At 41.1% G+C, this 22793-nt stretch overlaps 1 protein-coding gene across 13 annotated transcripts in view; it reads right to left on the bottom strand.

Annotated features, from left to right (window-relative positions):
- The window catches only part of ZNF536 (zinc finger protein 536), a 619087-nt gene that overhangs the window by 483612 nt on the left and 112682 nt on the right, over positions 1 to 22793 (bottom strand). The window contains exon 1 of one of the 13 annotated variants that reach the window (XM_043986063.1): positions 15804 to 15863. The exons of the other annotated variants lie outside the window; for them this stretch is intronic. The gene's annotated coding sequence lies outside the window, so the exon portion shown is untranslated. Of the gene's footprint in view, positions 1 to 15803; positions 15864 to 22793 lie in introns of those variants that run through there. 13 annotated transcript variants of the gene reach the window in all.

Here is a 22793-nt window from a genome sequence, read left to right as displayed (position 1 = left end):
GGTCAATTGACCTGCCCAGGGTCACACAGCCGGCAAGTGTTAAGAGTCTGAGGCCGGACCCGAACCCAGGTACTCCCGACTCCAGGGCCGGCGCTCCATCCACTGCACCACCCAGCTGCCCCCAAGTGGCATCTTCTTTAAGGGGACTTTCCTGGTTCTTCTAGGTCCTAAGGCCCTCACACCCCAGAAAGCCCTCTGTGTTTCTTTGGAATATGTCCTATATTTACTTAACTGTGACTATGCTGAATCATAGCCCCATCTTATCCTCTGGCCCCAGCCCTAGTAGAATATAAGCTCTTTGAGAGCAGGGACTGCTCAGCTTCTCCATTTAACATAGTGCCTAGAACAAAATCACTCACTCAAAACATGCTGAGGGATTGATTTAACCAAGAGATCTGCAAAGGATCCTCTCAAAAAAGCAACTGACACCACTGCTCATTCTCATTTGAATGGTGCTGAGTTACATTGCCTGGAGTGACCTGGCACGAACTATGTGTGTTTTAGGCCCTATAAACTTCCTAGAATCATAGATCTAAAGCTAAAAAACACCACAGAAACCACCTAGGCTGCCCCCTTTATTTTTCAGATAAAGCAACTCATGTCCAAGGACAGTGATTTGTCCAAGGTCACATAGGCAGTTAGATTTGGAGGCAAGATTTGAAGCCGGGTCCTCTGACTCTAAAACCTTTGTACTAGGGAAGGTAGTATTAAAATTTGAATACTACTTAAACCAGGGTGCTGATATGGGGTTTTTAGCACTGTTTTTCTGGTACATACACACAGATACTCTAAGCACAATGAACATTTATCATTGAATGCCTCCACAATTCATGGACTTGTGCTAGGCACCATGGTCAGGTAAAATAAGGGATTGCAGAGTAGTGGCAAGTATAGATCTAGACATTATCAATTCATAAAATCTCGAAGCTTGAAAAGATGTCAGATGTTCTCTAGCCCAAGCATAAAAGAAAGGAAAGAGCACTGAATTTTGAGGTAGAGGACCTTGGTTTAAGTTTGATCTCCACCTCTTATAACCTAAATGACCTTGGGTAAGTCAAGTCTCCACTTTGGGCCTCAATTTCCTCACCTATTAAATAAAAGGCACTGAATTAGATGATATCTACAGTGCCCTCCCTTCCAGCTCTAACAGTCTCACAGATTCCATGAAAAAACAATTCATAGGACAGGCCCCAATGCTTTCCATCCATAGCAGGTGACCAGAAAAGAAACATTTGTCATATTAAAAATAAATTATTAGCAGAAGCCTATTCTTCTGTAATGTTTTTGTCTCGTCTGCTCAATCCCCATTAAAAAGAAATCAGATACTACAGTTCAATAATACCCAAATCAATTTTGATTTCTTCAGAAATTTGGTGGAGAAAGTATCTCTCCCCAGTGCAGATCTGGTGAGCTAAGTTACACCCCAGAGCAAAATTTTCCACTGGCATAATAAATCTCCAGGAAAATATGTGTTTTAATAGAAATATGGACATGACCCTAAAAACATATAGTAGCCCAAATGGAGGTACAGTAATGCAACCAGGGAGATGAGCCTGATAAAACTTCTCATTGAACAAAACCTGGACTTTACAATACCCATCAAGGAGACAGCTCTGAAAACTACTCTTTAAAGGTCATAAATTAGGTCTTCTCTTAAATGTAATTTAATCACCACTTTTATGGGAGCTTGATTATATTAGTTGTCCCATGCACTTTACAAAACAGAACTCCATTAACATTATTCACTTACAGTTCCATCTATAAGTAGATACTCCATTGGATGGGCTTGAAATAGATTCTTTCCCTCCCCCCCCCAACTCCAACCCACCCCTGAAATTCCTATTAAGCATATTTTTACTCTAAGGGCAAAGTTGGCATAGGATTATGCTTGTACTCTATGCAAAGGATATGTTTTCAGCGAGCAAAACCACATTCCTCCGAAGTAAAAATATTCCCTATAAGCTGATTGTTTCAATCCTTTCGGACCTTGCTCAATAAAGACTCTGTTCTGGCCTTCTGAAGTCATGCAGCACATGGGCTCAGATATTGCTAAGTACAGGTGTCTATCTGGTTAGATGGCTGAGAGACTCTCCGTTCTCACCCCTTTGACATCTGAGGTGCTCTTTCATAAATACTGGCTTTCTCCACGAACAGGCATTTTAAAATTAAACCTTAAATAAAATCCATTATGCATAATATCTAAAAGATATCTCCTGACCTAACCACATCAGACCCCGGACCACATTCCTATGTCTTTCATCATTCATATTCTGAGATTCCATGACATGGAGGAAGAAAGAGGAGGTGACAGAGGAGAATCCAAATGTTAAGAAAGCTAAACACATCTGCTGGTCCCTGATATCAAAGCAATCCTAAGTCCCAAGCCTAGCAAAGTCTTTGTTTTGGGGTCCCGTTAGAGCTGGGTGGAGTGGTCTGTATTCTGTAGCTAGACATTGCGGGGGGGGGGGGGCAGCTTTTTGAGGCCAGAATCAAAGTGTGATAGAGATGACAGCGTGCTTAGTTTAGAGCAAAGAGACCAAGGGTTAAATCCCAGCTCTATTTACTTCAGGCTCTGAAATGGGCCCCCGTAGCCTCAGTTTCCTCATCTATACAATGAGGGAGGTAGACAAGATGGTATCTAATTCTCTCTCCAGCTTAAAACCCTATATCTTAGAGAAGGAAATGAGAGACAGCTGTGACATTATGGAAACAACAATAACAACAAAACACCAGATTAGGAATTCACAGACCTGGGCTCTAGACTTGGTACTGACCATTTTTTTTTTAGTTCTGTGACCTTGGGTGAGTTGTTTCCTTCTCTGGGCCTCAGTTTCCCCCATGTGTAAGCATGAAGGGGTAAGTCAAGATGAACAAGAGGGTTGTGCTGAATAGCTCCTAAGATCCCTTCTAACTCTAGACCCATGATCCCTTATTTCTCTAGCTCACATGTGGTACAAATAACTATTTGCATTACAAAACGATTCCAACTGAACTTGAGCGGTTAGTTAGGGATACGTGGACAGCCAGAATAATACATCACTGTTTATTGAACAAGTGATTATTAAGAACCATGTCCTACCCTCTAGCCATTGCAGAGAACTCCCATCGAGTTCCATGTGCAGATCAAGGGCGGAATAAAGCCCCGCGAATGGATTACACAAGAAACCTTTCTAATAGCATATGAGTTCATTTGGTATCATAGTTGGAGGCTGTGGTTTCTATGGTATGCTGCCTATGATAGGAGCACCAGCTCAGTGCATAAGTTAAAGCTACCCTGGGGCAGTTCTAAGTCATGAGCTTGCTCTACCAATGAGGGTTTCTTTCTTCAATGAAAGTATCTCTGCCCTGGCCACTCAATGCTAAGAGAACTGAGGAACTCTCTGGCTTTGCCATGCTGCCCAGCCCCAATAAAGTGGGCACATCTGTCTCCTCTGATCTGCGGAACCATTTGGAATGACTGGAGTTGGATGGAGAGGTCTTTCTGTCTATGGCCACTTGGTGTTCTACAGGACTGGGTACCGAGCAGACGTTCAATAAAGTCCTACAGATGGATTATAATGGAGCTCACAGCTACTTAACATGCTAGGGGAGCCACAGGCACTATGAAATCCATAAGGGCACCCCTGGCATAGAAACAATTTCCCCCATCCTCTTAAAAGGCACTGTGGCTCCTGATTCTTCCCATTGTGTCCATGACATGAAGAATCCAAGACCAATTACCTGCCTTGGGTTAAAAACAAATAAACAACAAAAAACAACAACAACAAAAATCTTGTCTCTCAGTGATAAACCCAAGCCTAAAGGTTAAAGACATACTTCTTAGCTTAAAAGAATTTATCTGTGAAGGCAAAGAAACTCGAATCCAACCCGGCTCCTAATGCCCACCCTGCTACATGGCTAAGGACAACTGACCACTTTATACTGGTTCCCCAGGCCTTCCAAACAAAGGCTTGCTGGGCCCAACTTAGGGAGTAATTACGGTATGCAAATATCCTGTGATTTTTGTCACTGATCTTTTTACATGCACGGCAGTGTTCATGTGTATCCAATTCAAAATCCAAAATTGAAGACTTATGTGGAGATAATTATAAGTGAAAATGAAATGCAGGCCTAGGAAACACCCCACTTTCCTCATAAAATAGTTGATCGTGGCAGAGAGGCTGGATTTGAAAAGGATGTGGGGGAATGGAGGCCCAGTAGCCCTCGGTCAGTCCGCTTTGTTTGTGAATGAAGTGGTGGCACAACTGAGGACAGTATCATCAGAAAAGTTTCAGAGGGATCCCACAGAGTTCCAACAGCCCCACTCTAATAATTGGGCCTCCTTCTTCATAAATCCTCCAGACTTGAGCATGATTTTTAAATACACAGGCAGAGAGGAAGTGGGCTTCTCTTACATACATTTTGACGAGAATGGATCCTTTTAAAAATAAATCAATAAACAAAAGGATGGGAATGAACAGGAAATTGAATTGCACATACCCCACCTCCCCTTCCAAAAAAAATTTTTTTTTTAAATCTCAGCACAACTCTTATCTGCCTGGATGGCCAGTAGTTCAGGGAACAACCATTTTTCTTTCCCATAAAGAGAGAGGTTTAAAATGACTTCACAGACTGAACCAGAGATTTTCCTAGAAAAGTCCGGGTGAGTAGAGCAGATTTTCTCCCACAGACTTTGTATCCCATAGGCCAAAAGGAAGAAAAGATTTTTTTTTTTTTAACCAGGGACTGAATAGGAGATTTTGCTTTGAATCTCATTTCTGAATTCTGGATAGCCATCCTTTCACTCCCTTCCCCAAGTTAGTCTGCATGATATACACATCAATCATACAACCAAGGTCTCACCCTTGCCACCCCTGAGCATCTCCCATGCCCTTAATATGCCCTTTTACAATGGCATTATGGAATCAAAAGCAGAGGATGTCTGTCTGTGCATCTATTCCCCCCCAAAAAGGGGACAAGGACCTCCTCAACGTCTCCTTCCAAAGCCCCCTTACCATTTTTGAACTCTGAACCCTTGCCTCGGGCATGGCAAAAGGTTAGCATCTGACCCCAGCACTAGTAAATCTTTTTAAAGCTTAATCTTTAGGGGATTTTGACTGTAAATAAGGAACACTCCACATGAAAAAAATAAACTTACACTCATGACTTCATGTGTGACCTCGAGTTCAATTTCTGTTTGTGATTTAGTAAGAAAAACAGAAGGTATGTACTATGGCCCACAGGCATGTGAATAGAGTCATACCGCACACATCATGGAACCAGAAGTCAGCCAGAGTGAGAGGGGAGCCCAGAGACAATCTAGTCTAACATCCACATTTTACAGGTAAAGAAACTGAGGTCAGAGACAGATTTTGGTTTTGCCCAAAATCTCATGGTAAGTCCACAGTACTTAAGCTTAGATGGGCCATTTGTGTGTGTGTGTGTGTGTGTGTGTGTGTGTGTGTAAAAGAGACAGAGACAGAAAAACTTTATACCCAGACTAGTCTGAAAATATAATATTTATAATTATTGTTGGATCTTTCACTTCAATTTGATAAAATGTATTAAATACTTACACATGTTCAAAGAAAACCCTCTCTTATACCCACTCTCTCATTGTTAGAGAAAAGTAAACCTTGGAAGCAGGAATATGCACTGGATTAAATCTCTCTATACCCCAAATCACCTATGTTATAGTTACTGTGCTCCAGGATCATCAGGCAGACCCCAGTATTTTGTGATTAGAGAGGGGCTGGGTCAAACATTTCTACCCAAAGAATATTTAACCTAACACACTGTTGGAAATACAACATTATCCACTGATTTCTGTCACATGGAAAACAGATTATTTTCTGCACCCCCAGAAAACAAAAACCAACGAATGGAAGCTACAAAAAAAGATAGATTTTGGCTCAATAAATATAAGGAAGAACTCTCTGATCCTTAGAACTAGAAAAGGGAATGGATTGCCTTGAGACATGATGGACTCTTTACCACAAAAGAGTTCAAGACAAGACACCCTGTCAAGGATGTCTTAGGACATTCTCGCATGGCATAGAAAGTTGGCTGAAATGACCTCAAAGTGTCCTTGGAGCTCTGGAGTTCTATGATTGAGTAGTTTCTTCTTCTGGGTTAGGAGTCTATCTCCTAGCAAAATCGACAGCACCCCCTCCCCCCATCAACCCTGGAATAGTACCATCTTAAGATGTTATCCACTATTTTACATCTTAGCATGAATTAGATTAACAGATTGATGAACACAGGGTCCTTGTAGAATGGGAGGCAATAGGTGCACTTTGATATGAAGATTGAGAAATAGGTCCAAAATAGGGAACTTTGCTTTCTTTGTGCACTGATTGGGGTACACTGCAAACTGAGCTAATGTCCTTAGGTTACAGGCTTTTGGAGTACTGGCTGTCAACATAAAGAAGAAAGGCATGAAGAGGAGAGAAAAGAAGATGCCAAGGAGAGCCTTCACTAGCCCCACAGGAAGGTGCTAATAATAAGAGCTGACATTTATTTGAGCTTTAAGGTTTACAAAGTACTTTAGATGCATTATCTCATTTGAGCTTCACCACAGCACTGCAGACGACGTAGTTGAGATATTGCCATCCATTTTACAGATAAGGAAACTGAGGCTCAAAGAAGGTAAATGACTTCTCCATGACCCTGTGGCTAGAAAGTGTCAGAGGTGGTCTTGGAATGTCTGATGATTCTAAATCCTGTCTTATTTCTAACTCACCTTAATGCTGCTGCTTTTCTCCCGACTACTGTCCATTCCAAGCTTTAATCACTAAGTAGCAACACCCCCCCCAATTCAATCATTTTCTGACTGCATGTGTTTATTTTTTTCAATAGGAATTAATTATTCATCATTTCTAAATACAGTGCCACAACCTTAAATCTAAAATGATGCAAACTGTGCTTTCTCCCCTCCCCATGCATACACTTAGAAATATTCAGTAATTTCTTTAAAAGAATAAAATTATTGATTGTGGGCAAATTAGCTACTCAAGAATGATCCAGGACTAGAATAGCAAGGGTGCTGCTGGTCTGGAGTTAAGTGCCTAGAAGAGACGGAGAGGGTGTGTGTGTGTGTGTGTGTGTGTGTGTGTGTGTGTGTGTGTGTGTGTGTGTGTGTTATGGTGTGTGTAAGGAAAAGGATAAAAAGAGGAGTTTATGCTATGGATGAACAAGGCACATTTGTAATGTCCAGCCTTTTTCTAAAGGAACACCAGGTTTGAATGGGGAAAAAGAAAAACATTTGAAAATACATTTTTGTCAAGTTGTTCAGCTACAGGTGAAGCTGTACCTGGGTTCCCTTTACAGTGTCTATGACATTCCAGATGTACAGAGCAATAGTATAGGGAAAGAATACAAATAGTGAGTGGGAGGGAGAGAGTATTTAAAATCAAAGTCGAAATCAGAATAGGCTCACACCTCCAGTCCACCCCCACCCCTGCCCCATCATGCCATAGTTTTTCTTTTCCTTTCTTGTTCTGCATATTCAAAGAAGAAGCAGAAAGGGGCATAAAACATATCAAAGCCAATTTACAAGAAGAAAAAGCCCTGGCCACGGTCTTCTTCCAATATAAGGTCCTTCATAAGACAAAACCAAGATGTTAGCATGGCTTTGAACCCCAACAAATCCTCCCATTAGGTATTCAGTGCCTCTTCCCATAAAGTGTCCCAGGTGTGAGCCACATGAGATAGGGAAGGGATGATGGGAAATTTACCAGAAAACTGTGTCCATAAGGCAATAATCCCAGAGTGGACCAATACAGCTGTTAGGTATTTATCTCTTTTCTTGACTAGTAACTGCAGGCATTTAAACAGGTGAGCCTCTACAGAGAGGACACCATGTGTGAGTGAACTAAGAATTAAAGGGTTGAGAGGAGGAGGAAAAGGTTAGCAGAGCAGTCCCCTCTTGGTTCAGGACCACTTCAAGTCCTAATAATTCAAAAGTATGCATCTAGACTGCAGCAGTTCAAAGTGATTCTTCCCCAAACAATTTAGGATAAATAGCAACAAAGTGATTTCAGAAAAAGAGACATTCAATTTGATAAAACATCAGTGTTTAATATGTACTCAGAAATCAGCCAGGTGCTATACATGAACCAAGAGAATCAATGAATGAGTGAATGAATGAATAAATGAGCATTTATTAAATGTTTAATATATACCAATCACTTTACTAAGCACTGGGCATACAAATACAAATTCAAAAATCGTTCCTGTCCTCAAGGAACTTACATTCTAATAGATGGAAACCACATATAAATAGGAATGGTGTCCAGGAGAGGTATTTTGGATTAGAAACAATTACAAAGATGGTCATTGGCATAGATTAATATAGTCTCTGCCCCATAGGATGACACAATCTCAGAGAAGAGATGAAGCTAACATAACCCAAACAACTAAGAGACAATATATTTATATGTACGTGAACTAGGGTGATCTAGGAAGGTTCTATAGAGGAAGTAGGCTTAATATGGGCATTGAATGATAGGGAGGAATTGTATAGGAGGAGGGAGAGTCTTCCAAGTAGAAGTTAGGCACTAAAGAAATGCTTAATAATTAGGTAAGCATATCATTCCTTATGACAGGGTAGAACCCTACTACTCACTGGATGTTTTTTTCCCCTCCAATTACAAAGAAATCTCTTTCTTTTCCTGTGTCTCTTTTATTTATCCGATCCATCACACCCATTCTGTGGTTGAGATGATCCCAGTACACCTAGCAGCATGAAAACAACTGAGTTTGGACAAGTCAGTTCTAGTCAGACAAGTTTCCATTCAGTCAGTCAGATATCATTGATATACATATAATATCCCCATAAAGTACCAGAGTATGTGAAGTCAGAACACTAGGAAACAACAACAAAAATCACAATCTCTGAGTTTGAAAATCCTTTAACAGATCTGACCTAAACAAAACCAACAATAAGATAACTAAATTTCTATTTTCTAATAGAAGTCATAAACTCCTGCCTCCTGAATTTATCCCCAACAATAACACTTTCTGTGTGTAAAATTTTTAAATCACAACTAAAGACCAAATAGAGGCTAATATCCATAGTAGCAAAACCAATTCATGAATCCAGGTTCTGTTCACACCTTTATAGCCAGATTGCTTATTTTAAAGACACACTCCTTTGAATGTGTCATAACATCAATGTGTCCTTGTGAAATATGGCATCTAATTCAAACACACCTGTGGAAATTCAAACAGATTTTCATTTACTCATAGCCAGTTATGGCCTTACTCAAGTTGTGTGTGTGTGTGGGGGGTACAAAACATCTTATTTAGAACAAATACATGATTCCCTTTGACAAGCATAAAAAGAACCCTAATTCATTAGTTTGCTAATTGTTCTCCTCTGTAGCCAATAGCCAATGTTTGTACTTTAGTCATGGAAAGCAGAATTCTTATTTTCATAGTGATTAATGTAGATTTGGCAATGGTATCCTGGGTTAATAAAAAGTCCAGCATTTCCACCAACTCATTGTATGACCTTGGAAGAATCACTTTACTTTCTTCTGCCCTTAAGAAGTGCTTCTGGGGCAGCTAGGTGGTACAGTGGATAGAGCACTGTCCCTAGATCCAGGAGGACCTGAGTTCAAATCCGCCCTCAGACACTTAACACTTACTAGCTGTGTGACCCTAGGCAAGTCACTTAAGCCCAATTGCCTCACCAGAAGTTGTTCAAATCAACAATGTGTAGGAAACTTCTTAGGGCCATTATCAATACAGTTATCAGTACATCTGTATATACTTATAACACATATTTATGTGTAACTACATGTACACATGTAGATTTCTTTCCTAAGGACCATGTGGATTTTTGGTTTAACATATCCTTGTCTGGTTCAACAAATAAGTTTCTTATTTTTTTTTTTATTCTAGGCATGTGCTTTTGTTGGAGTAGGGAACGCTCAGTGAGAAAATTATCTCTATCAACATAGGTGTGAACCTGCTCTGCAACTCAGAAAACTTCCTGGGACACTAAGAGGTTAAGTCACTTGCTCAAGGTCACACAGCCAATGCATCAGATGAAGGACTTACACCTAGGCCTTCCTTTGCCCTCCTGGCCTGAGAAATAGATTCATGCCTGAAAATAGTGACCTAGGAAACCACAAATTAACATTATCTATATTTCATTTTTAAAATGTATTTTGTTAAACATTTCCCAATTACATTTTTTTTTTGCAGGGCAATGGGAGTTAAGTGACTTGCCCAGGGTCACACAGGTAGTAAGTGTCAAGTGTCTAAGGCTGGATTTGAATTCAGGGTACTCCTGAATCCAGGGCCAGTGCTTTATCCACTGTGCCACTTAGCTGCCCCTCCCAATTACATTTTAATGAAGTTCACTGGAGAGCTTTACAGGCCTCGGGTGGGAGTTTGATACCTCTGCATTGGGCCAGGACTGCCTCTCAAAATCCCCATAACTACCATAAAATCTCAGCATCCTATATACACTGTACATGCCATTAATAGATCTCAGTAAGAACTCGTGGAAAACTAGATATGGAACCATAACCGTCGATCCCATACTCCGATGGAATCTAACAAGTGGCTCATTGCAGAAGCTGCTTTTCCTTGGAATAAATATCCATCCCCCCCCCTACAGAAAGGGGGCGCCTCCAGATACGAGTCCCTCTGTCTCCTGTTCTATTTGCCTGTGATATTTCAATGAAATAGCCAATTCAGAGAGATGTGAAGGAAAGCCAAAGGCGGAACAGAAAGTAGGGCATACGATATGGTAATATGAGTGTGATAGGAAAGTCAGGTTCAAGTTCCTTCTCTAACACTATTGAGTTGTGTGTTCTTGTGAAGGTCACTTCTCTGCTTTGAGCCTTGTTTTCCACATCTGCAAAATGAGGTTAGCTGATTGGTGTCTAAGGTCCCTTCCAGTTTGAATTCTTGTTAGAACTTAGTCTTCAGAGCAGCTAGGTGGCACAGTGGATAAAGCACCGGCCCTGGATTCAGGAGAACCTGAGTTCAAATCTGGCCTGAGACACTTGACACTTACTAGCTGTGTGACCCTGGGCAAGTCACTTAACCCCCATTGCCCCGCAAAAAAATAAACTTGTTCTTCACAGTTGAAGGATAGCAAATTATCATACAGCTTATAGACCCTAGGACCACTCACATACATTGGCAAGATGGTTGTTGGAGGCTTGGGAAACAGACTGTGGCTACTGTTGGTATATATTTGTAGCTTCCTTTAATCATGGTAAATGGCATCCACCATTCCTTCAAGGAAATAAACATTAAGTGCCCTGATTCTGCCACTGGCTAAGTGTAGATATGGGGTTCAATGCCTCAAATTCATCTGAATAACTTCAAAGCCATATTTTCTTCCCTTAGCTTGAATAATCCACATAAATTCCAGTTTATCCTTGAAGCACGTAGACACTGCCAGAAAAAGCTATTCTGCCAAGGTGCAAATTTTGCCTAGTCTTGTTTTTGTTCCCCACAGTCAGGTCTGGGCCCTCGCCACCCCACCCCCAATTCTTCTAGCATCTCCTGACCCTGTAAGAAGTCATGTGCTCTTCTAGGAAGGGAGTGGAATAAAAAGATTTAATGAATTGAGAAAGTATAATTTGCTAGGAGAAAGTATATTACATGGTTTCTCTGAGAAGGATCGAAAACATTCCTTATGAATAGAGCCCAAAGAGTTTGATTAAAATTGACTAGAATGAGTCCACTATACTTCTATTTAAAAATGAGAAGCCACCAATTCAGTTTAATTCAAAGATTAAACATGATTAAAATTTCTATAAGTTATCTAGATTTAAGGAAAAAATAAATTGCAGTGGCCTTCAAAATATTGATAGTCATTGGTAAATTACTTCTAGTATTTAATCAATGTTATTTTTTTATCCTCCAATTTTTTCTTCAAGTCACTTTCTAACACTAAACTACATTTCATCAAGGTTGGTAAAATGTTTAGAAAGGAACAGATGTCAAAATATGGGGATTGCCAATAACACTGATGGGAGCCAGTAATTTCTTTCCTGTCCAAAGGCAAAAGAATGAAAAATAATCTAGACTGTATACAATAATACAAGATTTACTGCAACATTAATGGCTATAAAAAGTAAAAGTATACAACAGTCATCCCCATTTTTTTTCCAAGCCATCACTAAGGGCAGTGTTTTTCAATTTGAGAGAAATGTAGCTGTAAACTGAAAGGTCTCCACACTTTGAAACCTTTAAATACCCACACAAATACAGCTGATGATATAGATTAATGTTTATTAGTGGGTTCCAAATATACTTGCCTCTCAGTCAATTCTGTCATTTAATAATTTTGCTACATCTCAAAAATGGAGATGCAATCTTCCCTTTAAGAAAGCAGCTCTTGCTTGTTATTTACAGATTGTAACATTTACATAAGGGTTTGGCTTAACAAGAGATATAAATATAGATAAAACCCTTAGGACTTCATTCTTTAAACTGCCCTCTAAAAATCTGCCCTGCAATTTGCAAACTGAATTTTGTGCAGACTATTCTTGGAAGCCTTTGTGAATTAGGGAGAACTGACTCAAAGCAGGGGCTGGTTAATCACAATTTTGCAAATTGTACGTAGCAATCATCCTCACATTGTGAAATTCAGATCTATAAAATGCTGATGTTTTAAAGTTGAAAAATAAATTAGCTAACTAGAACTGTTTTGCCAAAAAAAAAATCAGTCTGCGTCCTTACAACTAAATTATTTGTATAGAAAAAAATTAAAACATAGCCACATCGATAGCAAATAATAGATCAACCCAGAGCATCTTCCCTGCATGTTCCCATTACAATTAGCCTTATGATAGAAGATGACTTTCTCCTAGTTCCCAACTTCACAGCAGTCTTATACAAATACTCACCTGGCTACAACATGCAAATTCCTTAACTCCCAAGAATAAACTTGTGGCAAGGACTCCTATTTTAGACAGCTCCCCTGTATCTGTCTATGATCTGGAAAAAGCTTTAAGTGCGGGAAGAATTACTCAATGTACTCTTTGATATGTCATCTATGCACTTGCTAAAGCTGATTCACATCTGTCCCACCAAGGAAGTTGGCAGTTAGTATTCGTTTATTTGTTAAAAATGAATGTCGTTTGGGTTATAAAAACTAGTAATATTAAATTTGTAAGATGAAAATAAGCTGTCTTGTAGGCAGTTCTAAAATACTAAGTCACCAAAAATGAAGTCTTGACTGAAGGCATCTCTTCCTGAATGGGAAGCCCAAAGGTGGATGGGAGGAGCCATGGACCAAGGCTTGGGTCTCATTGGTGGATTTTATATAAAATGTCATATAAGAGATTTGGTAGATACATACTAGAGCTCCTAAGAGGAGAGTTATGGTCTCCCCTGGATGACATCCTGTGTGAAGAAGATAGAGCAACTAGCTTGGAATGAGTGTAAGGACTCCAGCTGGTCAGAGCCCATTAAAATCAACCAAGAAGGTTGTTATGATATATGGAAAAAGAATAGTGACTGGAGTCAAAGGACCAAGGTTGGAATCCTACCTCTGATGCTTACTACCTATGTAACCTTGGGAAAATTATTTGATCTCTCTTGACCTCAGTTTCCTCATCTCTAAAATAAGGGGGTTGGATTAGGTGGATGGACTTCAGGATCCCTTCTAGCTAGCTCTGGATCAATGATTCTGTGGTCCCTTGGTTATAACAGAATTCTGTTATATTGGAAATGAATGTACAAAAGTGGGCCAACTACTCTAGCTTAGAAACTGGCCTGCTTTGTCGTTGGTGACATGGAAATAACCCTCAGTCTTTTGATTGGTTTGTATTGTTTCTACAATTATTTTCAAAACCACGTGTCCTAATGTTCTTCCCTTCTCTTAACAGGTCTTGTAAAAGACAAGTCAAAGAAAGAAAGCAGACTTGTTAGATGACCATAGTTAGGGTCAAAGGGTTAGAGCTGGAAGAGGCCTTGGAGGTCAGCTAGTCCAAACTCCATAAAGTAATTTACCCAAGGTCACACAAGTAAAAGGTAGAGGATTAATCAAGAAATCAATTAATAAGCACTTATTGAATGTCCACTGTATTTTAGGCATATGCTAAGTGCCAGGGAAATAAATGCAAAAGCAAAATAATCCCTGCCCTCATGGTGCTTACATTTTTTTAAATAGGAGAGATAACATGTAATCACATGAGTATACACAAAAAACATCCAAAGAACAGAGGCAGAACTTGAACACAATGTCTGGTGATAGATTCAGGGATCCTTCCAAAGCCCTGAAAATCTTTACTCTAAGCTGCTTCAGGACAGGCATCCTGCCTACCAAACCTAGCACAGGGCTAGGCACACAGCATGTATTCAATAATTTGTTGTTATTCAGTCGTTTAAGTCATGTCTGACTCTTCCTGAACCCATTTGAGGTTTTCTTGTCAAAGATACCAGAGCGCTTTGCCATTTCCTTCTCCAGCTCATTTTATAGATCAGGAAACTGAGGCAAACAGAGTTAAAGAGATTTTCCCAAGGTCACACAGTTGGGAAGTCTGAAGCCAGATGTGAACTCAGGTCTTCCTGACTCCAGGCTGGGTGATTTATCCACTGCCCCAATTGGTTCATAACCATATTGCACAGTTTAGAGTTAGCTGGGTACACCTAAAGAGAAAGGATGAGATGGTGCATACCTCAGAAATAAATACAAGTGGCAACAAAAAGACTTTGTCTTGGTGACCATTTTGTCATCCTTCTGACTCTCACTACAGACACCAATTATGAAGAACCAAAGAGAGGTTTATTACAGCCAGTTCCCCAAAGGTCAGCCTTCTGACCTCAAATATCCCCACGGTTGCTTAGACTGCAGGTTAGGCATTCTGTGCAATAGTGCTTCCAGAAAGTAAATATTTATGTTGGTGAAGACCAGCAAATTATGATCTGTGTTCAGGTATTTTTTTTTATAGATGACTGCTAAAATAAAGAAGGGAAGTTGTAGCCTGGATTGAAAGGAGAAATAACATCATATAGCAGCAGAGCCGGAAATGTCTTTGGGAAACATATAGTCTGACACTCTCAACAATACAGATGGGGAAACTGAAGCCTGGAGAGAGGAAGAGGAGGCATCCAAATTCAGGGAAGACCATACTTGTTCCAGAGACTGAGGAACTGAGTTCAAATTCTCTGCTGGATACTTGCTATTTATGAAGTGGGTCAGCTAAGTGGTGCAGTGGCTAGAGCACTGGCCTTGGAGTCAGGAGTATCTGAGTTCAAATCTGCCCTCAGACGCTGCCTAGCTGTGTGTCCCTGGGCAAGTCACTTAACCATGTTTGCCTCAGTTTCCTTGTTTTTAAGATGAACCTGAGAAGGAACTGGCAAACCACTAAAGTCTCTTTGTCAAGAAAACCACAAATGGGGTCACAAAGAGTTGGACCAGATTAAGACAACTGAACAACAACATCTATTAAGTGACTCTGTACAAACCACACTCCAGGGGCCTCAGTTTCCTTATCTGTAAAGTAAGAGGAGGTTGGATTAGATGATCTCTAAGGTTCTTTCGGGCTCTAGACCTAGGATCTAGAGTCACTCAGTAAGTCTGTGGCAGAGCTAGGATGAGAATGCCTGGGTCCTGACCCAAAGTCACCCTGAGAATTTCTTAAGTACCTAGTTTGTGCCAGGCATTGTACATACAAAGATGGCAGTGGATAGTCATTGCTCTCAGGAAGTTGGCATTCTATGGGTACCAGTGTTTTTTTGGTAAGGATCATATTATCATACATTTAGAGAAAGAGGGAAGCATAGAGGTCATTTAGTCCAACCCACGCACTGCCCAGAGAAGGCAACTGAGAAATTAAATGACTCACCAAAGTCACACAAGTACAAAGTGTCAGAAATTCTGTTGGGACCTTGGATTCCAGGCTTTGAATGGTTTCTACCATCTCTGCAGAGCCTCTCCGAGGATCACAGGGAACCACCTATCTCTTCACAAAATGTCTTACAATAAGACTTTTAAGAAATTATACCAATGTGGACTTAGCCCTTAGTTATCTGGGGGTAAAAAACAAACAAAAACAACTTTAGGTGACAGTGATAATGAACCCTATTGATAATTATATATATTTTGTGAATGAAAACTAAGGGGCATTTACAAACCCTCACCATGTTCCTCTAGGCTCGGCCATCCCCATTTCACAGACATGGAAACAAACAGGAGTTCCTGGTGATGAGTGGCAAACTAGGAGGACTTGATTTCAAGTGCATCATTTCAGCTCTCCCCAGAGCCTAAGCCCCTTCATGCTAGTGAGTTAGGTGCCTATGGAGACTCATTCACTCTCAAAGGCCACTGGAGTACCCATGAGTGCATTATCACACACAGTCCCAGATGCCTGGTCATGTGCCCAGAGCCTGATTAGAAATGTCCCCTCCTGCGCGGTGTATCACAAACGCAAAGGCTCCTGTGGATGGGCTACAGCTGAATAGGTCAGTCCAGGCCTCACCTGGAGTTAAGCCACAGTTGTATTTTGCCTTTAAAAAGGAAAGACTGTTCTTTCCATTTGAGCTTAGATTATCCCCCCAGTTTTCCCTCACCACCTCGGACTCCCTAGAGGGAAGAGCCAGCAGCACCTAGGATTAGCCCTCCAGCAAAAGGGCAGTGCAGACAGGCATGGAGACCGGCACTCGCTGGGTTTCTGACTCCCCCGGAACAACAAGTCATGTTGAGCTGGGGCCTGAAAGAGCAGATGAAGCCTCCTCAAGACACCTCCTCGGCAACTCCTGTAGTCAAAAGAAGTAACCTAACAAGGATGACATAAGAAGGCCGATGATTTCATTTTTCTAGCCTCTCAGTTTGGTTGTTGTTCAGTCATTTTTCAGTCATGTCTGACTCTTTGTGACTCCATTTGGGATTTTCTTGGCAAAGATACTGGAGTGGTTTGACATTTCCTTCTCCAGCTCATTTGACAGATGAGGAAACTGGGGCAAACAGGGTTAAGTGACTTGTCCAGGGTCACACAGTTAGGAAGTGTCTGAGGCCAGATTTGGACTCAGGAAGATGAGCTAGCTACCCCTTAGCCCCTCTGCGGTAGGGGCTAGGGCTACAAAACCACAAATGAAAAATCCCCTGACCACAAAGATCTTAAAGTCTACTGGGTCCTCTAACACCAGATTTAGAGCTTACTAGTTGTATGACCTTGGGTAAGTCCTCCCTGACCCTCAGTTTCTTGACACCTCCTACGTTGCAAGGCACTGTGCTAGATATTAGGGATATAAAAATGAAACCAAAAAGCCCCTGACTTCAGGGATATTATAGTTAAGACCAGATCCTCTAACACTAGGTCCAGTGCTTACCACTTGTGTGACCTTGAGCCAAGATTCCTGGAAGGATGTGGGAAGCATTCTTCTACCTTCACTTCTTCTTTTTTTTCTTTCTTTCTTTTTTTTTTTTTTTTTGGTGGGGCAATGAGGGTTAAGTGACTTGCCCAGGGTCACAAAGCTAGTAAGTGTCAAGCATCTGAGTTCAGATTTGAACTCAGGTACTCCTGAATCCAGGGCCAGTGCTTTATCCACTGCGCCACCTAGCTGCCCTCTACCTTCACTTCTAAGAAAATGTTCAAAGATTATTTTATTCACCTATACCTGCCCAATGAATCACAAGCATTTATTAAGCCCCCGGCATATGCCAATCACTAGACTAAGCACTAAGGATATATAGACAAAATAGTCTCTTCCTTCAAGTAGCCTCCATTCTGTTGTGGGAGTCAACATGTATACAGAGGTATAGGCAAAACACAAGTGAAGCACATCCAAGGTAGCTTGGGGTGGGGGTGGGGAGCCCCAGGAGCTGGAGGACCCAGGAAGAGCCTCCTATACAAAAAGGTGGCCATTCAGTGGTGTCTCTATCCCTTTCCATGATAGGGAAGTCTTCTTTTCTGCAGAGGATGTCTGGGGTGTCTGACTGAGCCTGGTACATAGAAAGAGCAAAGGGTAACAGACAGGCATCCTGAGTGTTTTAACGTAATGGATTAACTATTAAAAGACCTGGAGAATCTTTGGGGTTATATAGATTCTCTAGATTTACAGTAAGGCATAGATCCAAACTGAACAGGATGGGAAGCTGTGGGTCTGAAGTGATCTGCACTTTTGGAGGGAACATCTAGGAATGAGGAGATGACCCAGACACACCAAGGCATCAAAGTATTGGGGGAGGGGGTGTGCCTTCCATGAAAGAGGAAGGAATATATATTCTCCTTGTACAGCCTGATGAGGCTCTCATCCTTCCAAGCCCGGATTATTACAATTACAGTTTGTCTGAAAAATATCAGAGAGCTTTAGTGGACTGAAAGCTCAATAGGAATCAATAGCGTGATTCAACTGCCCCAAAAGCTAATGAATCTTAGGCTGCATTCGAGCAATCAATCACCATGCATTTATTAAGCACCTACCATGTGACAGGAATCGGCCTTAAGGAGCTTAAAATATAATCATAGGAGACAATATGTCCAAATATAAGAATGAACAACATAACATAGATACAAGGTATCTGGGGAATGGGAAGGGAATAAACATTTATGTAGTGCCTACTATGTGTCAGCTAAGCATTTTTTCTACAAATATTATCTCATTTGATTCTCCTAGGTGCTATTATTTATCCCCATTTTACAACTGAGAAAACTGAGGCAAACAGAGAGGTTAAGGGACTTGCCCAGCATTACCCAGGCCACATTTGAACTCAGGTCTTCCTGATTCAAGTCCCAGCATTCTATCCACTGAGCCACCTAGCTGCTTCATAGGAGGAGGGCACTAGTTGGGTGGGTGGGGGGGTGTATACAGGGATTAAGGACAATGGCATGTAGAAGATGACATTTGAGCTGAGTCTGGATTCTAAGAACAGCGGTAAAGAGAGAGTGCATTCCTAGAGTGGGGAGAGAGCAAAGAAAAAAGTATCCTTTATGAGAAAGAATAAGGACAGATTGGCTGGACTGGAGAATATGTGATGAGAAGGAAAGGATGAGGAGACTGGTAAATTAGGAAGAGGTCAGCTTGTAAAGAGTTTTAACAGCCAAACAGAAAGGCTCCCATTTGTTTCTAGAGACAAGAGGGAGCCACTGGAGTTAACTGAATAGGGGGAGGACATGGTCAGACCTGTACTATAGAATGGCAGCTTTATGGATGATAGATCAGAGTGGGGAGAAATGTAAGGTTGGAAGATCAGTTAGGGCTCTTACAATGTTCTAGGCCAGAGTTGAGGAGGACTAGGGTCGTGGCCCTGTGAGTACAGAAAAGGAGACAAATGAAAAAGATGCGTGTAGGGTAGAAATGAAAAGATCTGCCAAATAACTGGATATATGGGGAAAGTAAGGGTGAGGGGCTGAGGATGACACAGGTGTTACAAAACTGGGTGACTAAAAGCATAACAGAAATTCTTTCCTTGAAGTCAAGAAAAAAAGAATTGGGGGCAGCTAGGTGGCGTAGTGGATAGAGCACCGGCCCTGGAGTCAGGAGGACCCGAGTTCAAATCCAGCCTCAGACGCTTGACACTTACTAGCTGTGTGACCCTGGGAAAGTCACTTAACCCCAATTGCCTCACCAAAAAAAAAAAAATGAATTGGTTTGGACAAATAGATAATGGACGTATTGAGTTTGTATTGTTTGGATGTATTGAGTTTAATGCTTGTGGGACATACAGTTGGAAATTTCCAGTGGGTAGCTGAAGATGATGGACTAGCACTCGGGAGAAAGACTAGGACTGAATATACAGATCTGGGAGTCATCAATATAGAGATAGTAATTGAACCCATATGAGCTTATGAGCTCACAAAAAGAGATAGAAATTGTAGAGAGAGAAGAGAAGAGGGCCTGGGACAGAGCCTTGGGCTACAGAAACGGTTGCAAAGAAGGCCAGGAGAACCACCTAAGAGCAGCAGCATGAAAACCCAGAAAAGAAAGAGTGTCTGGGAGGAAGAAGTGGTGAATATGTTTTATATGTGTGCATATGTATGTGTGTATACACACATCTGTGTATGTGTATGTGTATATGTATATATACAAACATACATATATAAGTACACTTATTATTCCCATTTTTCAGCCTTTCACCCCTCAGATGCTACAGAAAAGTCAAGAAGGTTGTCAATAGAGAAAAAGCCATCAGATTCAATAATTAGGAGATCACTGTTGACTTTGGAAAGAGTATTTTTTATTAAATTATGATGTCAGAAACTAGATTGCAAAGGATTGAGAGGAATAGAAATGGAGGCAATGAATGTACTTATAGATACAAAAATATTTATAGCAGCCCTTTTGTGGTGGCAAAGAAGTGGAAGCTAAGGAAGTGCCCATCAATTAGGGAATTGCTGAACAAATTATGGTATATGACTGTAATGGAATACCATTGTGCTGTTAAAAAAAAATAGAAAGCTTTTCCTAGGACTTTGGATGAGAAAGAAAGGAAAGATATAGGATGATAGTTTGAGAGATGGGAGGATTTCGTGAAAAGATAGCAGAGACTTTAATGCTTTTTGTAGACATCAAGGAAAGAATCACTGGATAGGCAGGGATTAAAGGTTAGTTGTGGGGGGGGAGGGGAAGAATGGAGAGGAAAGTCTGGTAAAGATAGGAGGGGATGGGACCAGGATACCTTGTACAGGAGAAAGTTCACCTCTTTACTAGAAAATAGAATGGAGGAGGAGAAAATAGGGGCTGATTTAAATGGGTTGTGAAACCCATGCATGTTTAGAAAGGAATAGCATAAAGATCCAGAAAGGTAATATTTTTCTTTGCAGTCTACCCTGATCAAACACTTCTGGACTGTTTTGTTTGATTCTTAATGCCAGATTTTAGAAAGGACATTGATAAGATGGAAAGCTTTTGGACAAAGGTGACCAGAACAGGGAAGGGCCTTGAGATCATGCCATATAAGGATTGAGGACTAGCCTGGAGAAGAGAGGACTAGTCTGGAAAAGAGAGGACTTAATGGGGATATGATAGCCTTTGTCACGTATGTGAAGGGTTAGGTTGGTTCTGCTTGGCCCACAAGACAGAACGAGGGACTCTAGGGAAATCTCAGATCTAGAAAGGATCTGAGTAACCATCTGGTCCAAACCCACACCTGAGCAAGAATGCTCACTTCAGCAAACTCAACAAGGGTCATCCAGGCTCTGCTAAAAGACCTCCAATGAAAGAGAACTCACTACCTCCCAAATAAGCCCATTCCACTTTTGGATGACTTTAATTATTAGGAAGTTCTTCTGACATCAAGCATAAATTTGCTTCTTTGTAATTTTCACTTGGTGTTCCTAGTTCTATCTAGAGCTAAGCAAAGTCTAATCCCCTTTAAACACTTGAAGAGAGCTATCATGACCCACTCTCCTCTTTCTCCCTGGCCCTCATTAAATCTCCCTTCTCCAAACTGAATGAGCAGCCTCTGCTGCATCTGGGGTAGGAGGAAGGGGAAAGGTAGAGAAAGTCATACAAGGTGGGAGGATCATTAAGAACGATGATTTCTGGGGGAGGCTAGGTGGCGCAGTGGATAAAGCACCAGCCCTGGATTCAGGAGTACCTGAGTTCAAATCCAGCCTCAGACAGTTGACACTTACCAGCTGTGTGACCCTGGGCAAGTCATTTAACCCCCATTGCCCCGCCAAAAACAAAACAAAAAAGAATGATGATTTCTGGGAGATACAGTCAGGTGACACCTCTTCCAACCAGCACAAACTTTAGTATAAGTACCAAGAATCCAAATTAATTAGATTTGAATGAATTCAAATTCATAAATTTGAATTCTCTCACCTCGACTTTTCCCTCAAGCAACCCCATTGATGGGGGAATATTCTCTAAGTATCTGGGACTGATCTTCCTAAAAGCCTAAGTCGTGATTTGGAAGGCAACTAAAGACTGAGTCTTGCAATGCCTTTGACCCACATAACATGTGTCATGTATTAAGTACAGGTGTTCCTCAGCTAGGGCAAAACTGGGGTTCTTAAAATGGTCGTGAGAAAATCAACTTTTTTTTTTCCAAAATGACTCCTATTTTTCCCATTGATCTATCATTTCAGAGTGCCTTCATCTTCAGTCCTAATTGCTCTTCACTGGGCAGTGGCTCCTAATACTTTATTTTTAAATTCCACTGCCCCTGTCTCTCTGTCAAGTAGTTAATGATCGCAATCAAACACTTAAATGCACCAAGGGAGCTCCTGTTAGTTAAAGGAATCCTTCAGTGAATCCTTTTAGCATGTGAATAATCACATTTGTTCTCTAAGCTCAGATTTCCATAGACTAGGTTTTCTTAAAGTGGGGCCCACCTATAATGAGTATATTAAACTATATACTGTGCATTCTGCAAACAACTCAGTCTTTAGGCCAGAATTTGGAGGTTGATGGACATTCATTTGGGCATCCTCTGACAGGATTTAAACAAAAACATTAGTAATCATTGGCACAGGGGACTCGATGGCCTAAGGTTATGACATTAAGCCTTTTCCCTGGAGGTTACTGCCTTAAATCAAACTCCAGTCACCAGTAACCAAAAATTATTGGCATCCAACAAGTGATCCTTGGCCTGTGGAAAATAAGCAAGGGAGCACTATCTCAGCCTGGGACTCAGAGAAATGGGCATTCCCAACCTAGGGGTTAAATGGCCCTCTTGTTGGTATTCGGTGGGGGCAGTGGGGAGAGAGAAGAATTGTCTGTGGATATGTCCTGGAAATTAACACTCTTTCTCCTGGCAGGGTAGGGGAGAGAGAAGGCAGGCCCCCTGAGGTGCTAGGGTCAGCTTCAGCTAATGGTTTTACTTACAGCAATCTGGGGGTTATATTCTGCCCTTGACTGTTTATTAATTGTATATAATTTAGCACTTA

The sequence above is a fragment of the Dromiciops gliroides genome, chromosome 2, assembly GCF_019393635.1.
Source record: "Dromiciops gliroides isolate mDroGli1 chromosome 2, mDroGli1.pri, whole genome shotgun sequence".
Classification (NCBI taxonomy): domain Eukaryota; kingdom Metazoa; phylum Chordata; class Mammalia; order Microbiotheria; family Microbiotheriidae; genus Dromiciops; species Dromiciops gliroides.
The sequence above is the reverse complement of the archived record's forward strand: the minus strand, read 5'-3'. Positions and strand labels throughout refer to the sequence as shown.